This window comes from Physeter macrocephalus, chromosome 16, assembly GCF_002837175.3.
Source record: "Physeter macrocephalus isolate SW-GA chromosome 16, ASM283717v5, whole genome shotgun sequence".
Lineage (NCBI taxonomy): Eukaryota > Metazoa > Chordata > Mammalia > Artiodactyla > Physeteridae > Physeter > Physeter macrocephalus.
Genome location: NC_041229.1, coordinates 85086815 through 85099392, shown reverse-complemented (window position 1 = coordinate 85099392; position 12578 = coordinate 85086815).

Here is a 12578-nt window from a genome sequence, read left to right as displayed (position 1 = left end):
ATGTACATTTAAAAAAATTATTTTGCATAAGAGATGACTACCCCTAAGGGGATAGGAACTGCAAACATTACAAACATTAACAATGTGAAAAGTACAATAAAGGAATTTCCTTTTTTCCCCTTTACATGGCTTGATAAATTTGAAAAAGCCCTGGATTAAGAGTCAAGAGAACCAAGTTTCTAGTTTTGCTCTGTCCTAATTAATTGTGTGACCTAGGGTAACTAATTTTGTCTCACTGAATCTCAGTTTCCTTAGCAAGATTATTTCTAAGGCTCAGCTTTAACTTCAGTCATTCTGTGAGTTAGAGAACTCTCAACCAAAAAGAAAGTAGGCATGTTCATCATTTTAATTCATTAAAATTCATCATTTTAATAAAGATATATTCTATTAATTTGGAAAAGCAGAAGAGAGTATTAATTTTCCTCCCACAGTTTAATGAAGAAATAAAGAAACTAATTTTCCATTACCATTCAAGGGGCAATCCACTCCTTCACAGATTGTGAAATTAATGTAACAGATTCAACCAACTGAACGGTCTATGCATCTTTCTTCCCCTCTCCCATTCCAAGCCTGGGAACTATATTTTACATAAACAAAGTTTAAATAGTTAACTAAAAATGAATGCCGTTTTAAACTTAAGTTTATATATAGTACTGTAGCTAGAGCAAAATACCTGCAGTTTCCAGTATCTTTGACTTTATAACATTTATTATCTTCTGTGTCTGAAGCACAGCAGATATTATGATCTTTACTAATTATAATTTTCCTAATTAAAGTAACTTGTATCTATAATGCCTTATTTTCCTAAGGTGTTCAGTGTAGTTAGCAGATATTAAATCATTTATCTTTATAACATATCAGTGAAGCTAGTAGGAGAAGTGTTGTTCTCATAATTTAGAGAATATGAAAAGTCAATGATCATAGGTCATGATCATACAGTAAGTTTTTTCATGAACATTAAGATTAGATCTCTCTCTTTCTCTCTCTCTCTCTCTATATATATTTTTCCTCCCCCACCCACTTCCTATTTAGGGGAAATTCCCTACCATGCACAACCCTAGTGGGATGCAAGGATCTGCCTTCCACTACTGAAACCAAAGGGCAGTGATATCCCCTCTCCCTGGCTTGGGGCAGCCAGAGTAAGGGCGCATTATCCAGAATATAGGATTTGGACATTCTAGTTCAGGGCCTTGAATCATTTTCTTTTTAAAAAATAATTAATTAATTATTTTTTTTGGACTGCGTTGGGTCTTCGTTGCTGTGCGCGGGCTTTCTCTAGTTGCGGCGAGCGGGGGCTGCTCTTTGCTGCGGTGCATGGGCTTCTCATCGTGGTGGCTTCTCTTTTTGCGGAGCACAGGCTCTAGGCACGTGGTCTGCAGTAGCTGTGGCATGAGGGTTCAGTAGTTGTGGCTCGTGGGCTCCAGAGCGCAGGCTTAGTAGTTGTGGCACACGGGCTTAGTTGCTCTGCGGCATGTGGGATCTTCCCGGACCAGGGCTTGAACCCGTGTCCCCTGCATTGGCAGGAGGATTCTTAACCACTGAACCACCAGGGAAGTCCCCTTGAATCTTTTCTTAATTTTTATTTTATATTATAGTTGATTTACAATGTTGTGTTGGTTTCAGGTGTACAGCAAAGTGATTCAGTTATACATATATATATATTTTTTTCAGATTCTTTTCTCATATAAGTTATTACAGAATATTGAGTAGAGTTCTCTGTGCTGTACAGTAGGCCCTTGTTGATTATCTATTTTACATATAATAGTGTATATATGTTAATCCCAACCTCCTAATTTATCCCTCCCCCCACCTTTCCCCTTTGGTAACCATAAATTTGTTTTCTTTTTTTTTTTCAGCATCTTTATTGGAGTATAATTGCTTTACAATGCTGTGTTAGTTTCTGCTGTATAACAAAGTGAATCAGCTATATGTATACATATATCTCCATATACCCTCCCTCTGTGTCTCCCACCCACCCTCCCTATCCCACCCCTCTAGGTGGTCACAAAGCACCAAGCTGATATCCAAAAATTTGTTTTCTAAGTCTATGAGTCTGTTTCTGCTTTGTAAATAAGTTCATTTTTATCATTTTTTTAGATTCCACATATAAATGATATCATCTGATATTTGTCATTCTCTGTCTGGCTTACTTCACTTAGTATGATACTCTCTAGGTCCATCCATGTGAACCACCAGGGAAGTCCCCTTGAATCTTTTCTTAATTTTTATTTTATATTATAGTTGATTTACAATGTTGTGTTGGTTTCAGGTGTACAGCAAAGTGTATGATACTCTCTAGGTCCATCCATGTTGCTGCAAATGGCATTATTTCATTGTTTTTTATAGCTGAGTAATATTCCATTGTATGTATGTACCACATCTTCCTTATCCATTCATCTATCGATGGACATTTAGGTTAGTTCCATGTCCTGGCTATTGTAAATATTGCTGCAATGAACATTGGGGTACATGTACCTTTTTGAATTATGGTTTTCTCCAGATACATGCCCAGGAGTGGGATTGCAGGATCATAGGGTAGCTCTGTTTTTAGTTATTTAAGGAACCTCCTTACTATTCTCCATAGTGGCTGTACCAATTTACAGTCCCCCCAACAGTGTAGGAGGGTTTCCTTTTCTCCACACCTCCTCCAGCATTTATTATTTGTAGACTTTTTGATGATGGCCATCCTGACTGTTGTGAGGTGATACCTCATTTTAGTTTTGAGTTGCATTTCTTTAATAATTAGCGACGTTGAGCATCTTTTCATGTACTTTTTGGTCAGGGCCTTGAATCTTGAGGGAGTAACGCACAGATGCAGAAACAATTAAGAATTACTTGTACATACTAGCAAAGACAGCCAGAATCTACAACGGTGTTATGTGTCTGCTGTCAATCGTGTCCTGTGGTGTGACCTCTCCCAGTATCCTAGCCAGATGATTCCTCTGGTGTTATCTGGGTTCTGGTTCCTGATGATGAAGCTTCCTTGGCTTCTGCCCATTTTCTGAATCTCCTCCTCCAGGTTTCTCATTGATTTTGTGAGCTGCCCAATGCCCTTCCAATAAATTCCTCTTCTGCTTATGTTAGCCAGAGTTGATTTCAATTACTTACACACAAGAGCACAGATTCCCTTAATCTAACTGTTTCTGAAGGCATGATTTTTTTTTTTGGCTGCGCCGCACGGCATGCAGGATCTTAGTTCCCCGACCAGGGGTCAAACCTGCAGTGGAAGCACAGAGTCTTAACCACTGGACTGCCAGGGAAGTCCCAAAGGGATCATATTTTAATCACTAAGTTGTCCTGTATACTTAGGATATTTAAGTTTTGCACTAAATTAAAAAATTTCTCTGCTATATTAGTTGAAGTCTAGCTGCAAAATCATAAGCCTTTGTATATAGCCTTTAGGATAATGTCAACCACATATTTTTTATTGGACCTAATCAATAAAGTTAAAATGGAATTATAGATTGAAAATATTTCCATTATATCGAGGAAGAAAAAGCAAGATACAAAGCAGAATGTATAAAATATTCTCAATTTTATACACATATTGGTAAATAGAAAAAAGTACTGGAAGAATAGGGAATAAAAACACTCAGTCTTCCCTTGTGGTGCAGTGGTTAAGAATCTGCCTGCCAGTGCAGGGGACATGGGTTCAATCCCTGGTCTGGGAAGATCCCACATGCCACGGAGAAACTAAGCTCACGATCCACAACTACTGAGCCCATGTGCCTCAACTACCGAAGCTCACGTGCCTAGAGCCCATGCTCTGCAACAAGAGAGCCACCACAATGAGAAACCCGCACACCACAGCGAAGAGTAGCCCCCGCTTGCTGCAACTAGAAAAAGCCCGTGCACAACAACGAAGACCCAAAAACAAAAAAGAACCCAAAAAAACCCCCAAAACACTAATAAGTGTAGTGGGAATATAAGTTTGATTTCTTTGTGCTTTATTTTGACATTAAAAAAATTGACATGTATTATTTCATAATTAAGAAAAACCCATAATAACTTAATTTTCTTTTTTTTTAAATGGAAATTTACTGTTAAACATTTCCACAGACTATTTACTGATTTAGTAGCCTTTTAGTCAACGATTCATGAATCAGGCAACATTCACACTAACAGATAGAGAGGAGCTGATTTTTATAGACTAAAGTGAGGGGAACAAGAAAGTTATACTGGGCATTTGCTGGTTGATTAAAGCAAAGTTACTTTCCTTATATGGAGCAAAAGAGCATCTTGGAGCAGGTCGGGTAACTTGTGCTGAGCAGGCAAGTACTGATTGGTTGACCTAGGACTTCCTTTCTTGGGATAGCCAAGCATAGAAACATAGTGAAGTTTTGTTTCGCTGACATGGGGCTTAGCATGAGCAACTACAGCTTGGGCTTCATCTGGTTACTTTATATCATTACAAAAATAGAAAAAACTAGACCTCATTTTACAAACATAGAAAGAAAATTAGTCATAATTTGGCTTCAACAATTACCAACACATGGCCTTTCTTGTTTCATCTGATATATGCTTTACTCCCACTAATGCTAAATTATCAGCTCAGAAAGATTTTTTCATTTAATTGATTATTCCTTCTTTTGCATATGTTACTCTCCCTTTTAGGAATTCTTAATCAACATCTGTTTCTTTCACTTCTTTAAACCTTATTCTCATATTTTTCTTTCCTTTATCCTTTATCTCTTTATTTCGGTTAAATTTCTAAGTTTGCCTCCTGCTTTACTAATTCTGCTTCTAACTTTGCTGTGTACTGTCTTCAATGCAATTTTAAATCCAATCTTTTCTATTCTCAAAGTGTTTCATTTTTATGAATGCTTATTTTGTTCTCATAAACAATCAATTCTTCGATCTTATTGAGAAAAAGAATCAGAAAATTTTCTAGACTTTTCTTGTTTTTGTATTAAATTTATTTTAGAGGGATCCATTCCTCTGATCATTCTAGATCAGGGGTGGTCAAACTACAGCTCTCAGGTGCCTGTTTTTGAAAACAGTTTTATTGTAATACAGCCTCGCCCCTCTATTTACATAGTGTCTAGGGCTGCTGTTGCATTATAAAGGCTACAATAGCTGGTTTCCTGCTACAATACAACTCCGCCTAGTTGCCACAGACTGTATGGCCTGCAGAAGCTAAGATATTTACTATCTGGCCCATTATAGAAAACGTTTGTTGACCATTTTCCTAGGTGGTATCTTACTTTTGAATTGCAGAGTATTTTCATAATTCCAGAGATTTTTCTTTATTTGCCTATCAACAAGGATTATGAACAAAGGGTTAGTACCGGAATCAAAAGGGGGCCCTTTCAAATTTTGCCTGCCTGGGACCCACATTAGACCTACCAAATCAGAATTCTCTGCTGTGCCAACCTTCTTTCTCTCACTACCCTGGCTCCACTGTCAAGAAGATGCTCTGACCATCTGCTTTTATGGCCAGCTGTGTAATTTGTACCTGGGGAGGCTAACTTCCTGGACGTAATCTACTTGGAAGACTAGTTTTTTCTCCATGCTTTTTCCAGTTTCTCCACTATGTTTATACAAACCAATAGGAATCAAAGTGTTATTTTAAGCTGCTTTGGCTTGACATAAACAGCTATAATAAGTAACCAAAATAAACTTGCATTTTTAACCTCCTTTAACTGGTTTCTTACTCAGAGTATAGATTATACACATATACGCATGTTAACTCACACAGGGCAATGTGAGTTAAACACCATTATTATCGCAGGTCAGATTAGTTTGCTACTTCAGAACTAGAAAAGAGGACTTTCTAAAATGAGTCTTAGACCCTGAGTAGGAAAAAAGGAACCATAGATTTGGTATTAGTGTTAGCTTATTTGTGATTTCTGGAAAAATCTTTGAATTTTCTGTCCTCTGGTTATTCAAGCTTCAGAATTGTAGTTGGAATTGAGACTTTTATCTCCTTCCAGCTCTAAAATTCTTTACTATAACAATACTTGAGTACAGTCCTGGAGCCTGTACTAGTGCTAAGCTCCAACGAGTCTCCACAGAGGAGCCCTGGTTGATCAGAGGGCGGTCTAGGAGGCAGGGGAAAGGCATAATGATGTAGAAAATAATTGAAAAGTATTACCATGGTTTTTCCCAAGACTGGTCCAGATCTCTCTTACTTGGTCTTGTGAAATTGTTTTTAACTGACTTAATAGGGATGTTTCAAGCCACATTTGGCCAGAATATAAATTTATTAGATAAATCTGATCTTCAGAAAATTATCTCAAGTTGGCCTTGTGTTTTACATCTTTATTTAACTTAGATCCACATTTTGGATACAGTTTTTTACTGAACTCTGTGAATAAAGGAGCCCAACAAGCAGTGTATTTTATAGCAGTATAAGTTTTAAGAGCTCTTTCATCCTTTCCCTACTTATGTGGAATTCCTGTTAATGTCAGCGGGATTTACTATGATTGAAATGAAGGGAGTCTGTGTCCTTGAAAAGTTTGTAACCAGTCTTTAGATATAGAAATGATATTACATACTTATGAACAACATATAAAAGTTTAAATAGCATTAACATGAACAGAATAAAGATATGTCTGTATTAGCAACTGAAGAGAATTGGAGAGGAAATTGAATTAATTATCTGGGTAACTGCCTTGTTTTTTCACTTTAAGTTTGGGACAGAGGCTCACTACTCAGGATGAGTAATGAAGTGCCTTCTTTCAGATATAAGGTTCTGTATATTTGAGTTAATAAATCAAGGACTGCAAGGATAGAACCACTTTCTTCCAGATGAATTTTTTTTTTTTTCTTTTCTGTTCTCTTAACATGGTTTGTCTCTGCATCCATTCCTTTATCCCACAGTTTGAGTCAGGGAAAAATAGGTGGGTGTTTTATCTATATTCTACAACTAATTTTGGAGGAAGAAGGGGGTGGAGGTTGAACATTCCGTTATATACATTCTGGCATAAGTGGGTCTCTTTTTTTTTTTCTAATAGATTTATTTAATTAATTAATTAATTTATTTTTTGGCTGTGTTGGGTCTTCGTTGTGGTGCGAGGGCTTCTCATTGCGATGGCGTCTCTCATTGCAGAGCACACGCTCTAGGTACGCAGGCTTCAGTAGTTGTGGCATGCGGGCTTCAGTAGTTGTGGCTCATGGGCTCTAGAGCGCAGGCTCAGTAGTTGTGGCACACAGGCTTAGCTGCTCCGAGGCTTGTGGGAGCTTCCCAGACCAGGGCTCGAACCCATGTCCCCTGCGTTGGCAGGCAGATTCTTAACCACTGCGCCACCAGGGAAGCCCCAAGTGGGTCTCTTTTTTATCTCAATGTAAATACTCAGTGAGGAATATCCCAGCTTCATTCATCAAAGGTATACAGACAGGAGGGCCCGAACCCATGTCCCCTGCGTTGGCAGGCAGATTCTTAACCACTGCGCCACCAGGGAAGCCCCAAGTGGGTCTCTTTTTTATCTCAATGTAAATACTCAGTGAGGAATATCCCAGCTTCATTCATCAAAGGTATACAGACAGGGCTTAAGTAAATCTTTGTTTTGAGGTTATGGACTAAATCTTTAATCTAGTAAAAAAGAGAGGAAAGAAGAGTGTGGAAGGCTCAGAGCAGCCCATCCACACTATTTTAGAAAAATACTTGGCCTATTGAACAGAGGAATAGTTCGGTATTTGAAGCCCTAGGCAAAATCCATCAGTAAGTCCTAAAATTTGTAGTAAAGGAATAAGAGACAGGAAAAGACAAGAATACTGTTACTCTGAAGTCTTTACCTTGATTAGGAGAATAATGCCAGTAATGGCATAATACAAGTAAAGGGGTCAGAAAGAGGATCTGGTTGAAGGGGCAAATAAGATAAATTTTATAAACTTGCTGGATGTGTCTCATTGCTTTTCATTAAGATTTGGATTGGAAGTTAAAAGAAAAACCCAGTATATTAGGAAAAAAAATAAAAGTCTTAGGAAGAATATGTTTAATGCAAATTTTCTGATATGAGGATTTTTTTTTTTTTTTTTTTGGTGCGGGGCTTGCGGGATCTTAGTTTCCCTAGTTTCTCCAACCAGGGGTTGAACCTGGGCCCTCAGCAGTGAAAGGGCAGAGTCCTAACCACTGGACTGCCAGGGAATTCCCAAGGAATTTTTGATTTGTTCTCCTATGTAGTATACATACAACATAAGGTTAAATAAAGTCAACTAATCATAAGCTCCAAAAAAACCCCACAAAACCCACCAAATCATAAGCTCACAATAAAACCTCTCCCATAGTATATGTAGTACATATAGTAAATGTTTTGTAGTTGATTAATCTATTGTCCTGATATTGACACCTAAAATTCAATAGCTAATTGACATGTTACATTGTTATATATGTCAAATTGAAAAGCCAGAGTGACGACCCAATATGTACCGCAAATTTTAGAGAGATTTCGACTACAATTTGTGACACTACCAACATGAAATTCTTTAAGTTATATGCAAATTTGACTATAAATGTAAGTATATATCCATAAGTATTTATTAAATGTGTATCATGTGCTGAGCACTGTGCTGAGGCTGCAGATACAAAGATGAATAAGATACAATCCTTTCCCACAAACATGGAAACAAATAACTATGATGAAATGTGATAAACGCTGTGACTAACAAGTTACAAGAACTTGTTTTCACTATAGCATTTTGATATAAGCTATAGAAACCTGTTCATTTACTTTGTGCATATAACATTTTTTTTTGATGTACATATTATCTCCTGTTATTCTCCTAGGGAGTCATTGTGCTTATTCATGACGAACTCTTAAGTAGCTCTAGGCCTATTAATATAGGATGTGAAAACTGTGATTATAGAGAACCTAGTTTGGGAGACATGTAAATATGCTCACTCCCTTTACGACACCAGGTAAAAATGACATAATTTCATTCTCTGACAATTATGGTTAAGGTTGGATTAAGACATTCTGAAGCCTTAATCTGTGTCAAGTGTAAAAGTGATTGTACATTATAATAAAGATTCACAATCTATTTATAAACGAACACACACTTTGTAGTGAGGAAAGCTTTTACTTTGCATATATGTAAAGTTACATCAGATTAGTTGAGAGGAGGAAATGAGGACAGAGAGCTAAAAGGGAAAAAAGAGAGAGCACAGAAGAAAGAGGAAGAACTTCCCATCAACTGGGCTTGGATTTAGATGCCTGATAGCCACTTAATCAATTAATACTTATTCATTCATTCATTCATTCATTTAATTAATACTTATTGAGTTCTTAAAAATAACAGGCATAGGGCTTCCCTGGTGGCGCAGTGGTTGAGAGTCTGCCTGCCAATGCAGGGGACGCGGGTTCGTGCCCCGGTCCGGGAAGTTCCCACATGCCACAGAGCGGCTGGGCCCGTGAGCCATGGCCGCTGAGCCTGCGCGTCTGGAGCCTGTGCTCTGCAACGGGAGAGGCCACAATGGTGAGAGGCCCGCATACCGCAAAAAAAATATAAATAAATAAATAGTAATACATAATAGTAATAATAATAATAATAATAACAGTTATCAGGTATGAAGTGCTTACTACTTACCAGGCACAGTACTGGGCCCTTTATGCACCTTACCTATCATAGTTATATCTTATAGGTGGATACTATCATTATTCCCATTTTACTGATGTGGATTTTGAGGCACAAAGAGACTGAATACCTTGCCCAAGGTCATCAGCTAGCAAATGACAAGAGTCAGAATTTGTATCAAGCCATCTTCTCTTAACCACTAGGAATGTGCCATCCACTGTGCTAGCCTTTGGGGATTTAAAAATAAATATGACCAGATTCCCTGTCCTGAAGGAGTTCACAGTCTTACTGGAGAAAGAAAGTGCAAATAATTGCCCTGCAGTGTGATAAACACTACAATAAACATATGTAGAATCCAGTGATTATACAAAGGAGGGAATGATTAATTCTGCTTAGATGGGAGTAAAGGGTTGATGAAATTTCAAAGAGGCAAACTGTGGGTGGGAATTTAAAGAATGAGAAGGTGATTTTTAGGCAGGCAGGGTAATAGTGAAAGTAGAAGGAGCAGCATATGTAAAAGCTAAGGGAACTTCAAGTTCCCTTAGCAAGGTACTGGGGAGGGAGAGCCTGGAAAGGAGGACTCCAAGGATATGCCAGGTAAGTGGAAGAAGTGTATGGAATTCTAAACAGTTTTATTATGTCTATTAACTTTTAGATAAGGCATGTCTGTATTAACAATTTATTCAAAGATAAGACAGCCATCCATTAAATAGAATTCATTATAAAATGTAACAATTTTGATAAAAACTTTAAAAAGTAAAAGACTTTCCCAACAGTTATTTTCACTTCAAGGGTATCACTTTCACTTTGGGGATATCACTTCTGGGTGATATCCATTGTACAAACAGACATTTCAAAAAACAAAGTTCCATCTTATTACACTGTATTAAAATACCTCTTAGATATTTTGACATAGATATCTGGACCAGGTACTTTCCATCTGGCTATGAGCATCAAAATCTGGTGTTCAGAGACAGAAAAAACAAGGTTGGCAACATAAGTTACAGAATGAAGTCCTAAGGCTTCTGTTTGTGAGGTATGAGAGAGAAAATCTCAACTTGGGGACTGGTGTCTAGCTTGAGTCCTCACTTAGGTCCTCTGAGTTTTACAGGCCCTTTCATAAAGAATCTGGGGCTGGGGTCAAAGAATCCTAAAGCCCTCTTGAGTATTTTTCACTTTTAGGCTTCAGACTCTTCCTTTTACTTCTTCCCCACACAATTGACTAATACCATGAATTAGATCTCTGACAGATACAGAGGGGCAGGTAGCACTGTTTCTAGTATGAGTCATAATCATGTGATAATTATGTAATTAAGTATTATGGTAATCATATGATAAATATTACATACAATAAAAATGTTATGATTATAATAGAAAGGTGTTTGTTTTCTCACAACAATTTCCCTATTATTTTTTGTGTAAACTTCAATTTTAGTGTACTATAATTTACTCAATCATTCTTTAATATGATATTTAGGTTATTTTCAATTTCATGCCATTATAGATAATGCCGCAATAAATAACACTGTGTACATATTTTTTCCCACATGTTATTTCCTTAGTATAAATTCCCAGGAGTGAGAGGAAAAAATAATATTTTCATAGATTTTCTGTGTATTACCATATTGCTTTCCAAAAAGGGTATGCCATTTACAAAGGTACCAAAGGTATGAGTGACCAGTTTAGTCTCGTACTTCACTGGCGTCAAGTGTTACAATTCAACAACAAAAATTGCTGATATAATAGGAGTAAAAAAAAATCTCAAGTTTATTTTGACCTGCAACTCTTTGAGGAACTACAAGGATGGTCATTTCATGGGTTCTCTTACTGTATGTAAAAGAAAATTCCAATTTTGGCTTAAGGCAAGTCTACATAGTAATAATTTAAAAGAATAAGGTGTTAGAATTTACCGGGTTTTGTTAAATATTTTAATAATTTAAAAAATTCCGTAAGTTTACACTTAAACTTGGCAAGTTACACTGTGCTAAAGTTTTCTCTTATCCGTCTCAGAATTCAAAGATATATTTGTATTTTTTTTTAATTTTATTTATTTTTGGCTGTGTTGGGTCTTCGTTCCTGTGCGAGGGCTTTCTCTAGTGGCGGCAAGCGGGAACCACTCTTCATCGCGGTGCGCGGGCCTCTCACTATCGCGGCCTCTCTTGTTGCAGAGCACGGGCTCCAGACACGCAGGCTCAGTAGTTGTGGCTCACGGGCCCAGTTGCTCTGCGGCATGTGGGATCTTCCCAGACCAGGGCTCGAACCCGTGTCCCCTGCATTGGCAGGCAGATTCTCAACCACTGCGCCACCAGGGAAGCCCTATATTTGTAGTTTTAATCAGTGTACCCATTGCTGTGTTCTTTGAGATTACTTATGTTTTTATGCACTGAAACAGTATACTTATTTTTTAAAGCTTAGGAAGGGTTTGAATATATTAATATACTATGTAATTTTCTAAATATCCAACATTTCAGAATAATTATTTCAAAGTTTTCATTACTATAAATAGCACTGCTATGAACACCTTTGTACAATTGTTATTCTGTTTTCTCCTGTCTCCATTTGATTATTCCCCTTGGAATGTTATCTCAAGAATGGGATTACGGCCGGGTGGGGGGGGGGGTCAAAGGATGTGCCTAATTTTAATAGTTAATTGTTGTTAACATAATGATGGGTTATTTTTAAGTGATTAACTACTCTTGTTTTAAAAGAGACACGTCAATTGGAACCAAGGTGTTTTCCATTGAACCAGACATCTATAATGAATATTGTAGAAAAGAAGTGGCAAAAAGTTCTGAAAGTTACTTTAAATATTTCTTCTAGGGACAAGTTATATTTTATATTTACCAACCATTGGGACATTTGCATAGAATTATAAGGGGATCAGAGGTCATTAAGTTCAATTCCTTAACCTCTGAACACCTTAGTTTCTTTTTTTTTTAGCATCTTTATTGGAGTATAATTGCCTTACAGTGTTGTGTTAGTTTCTGCTGTATAGCAAAGTGAATCAGCTATATGCATACATATATCCCCATATTCCCTCCCTCTTGCATCTCCCTCCCACC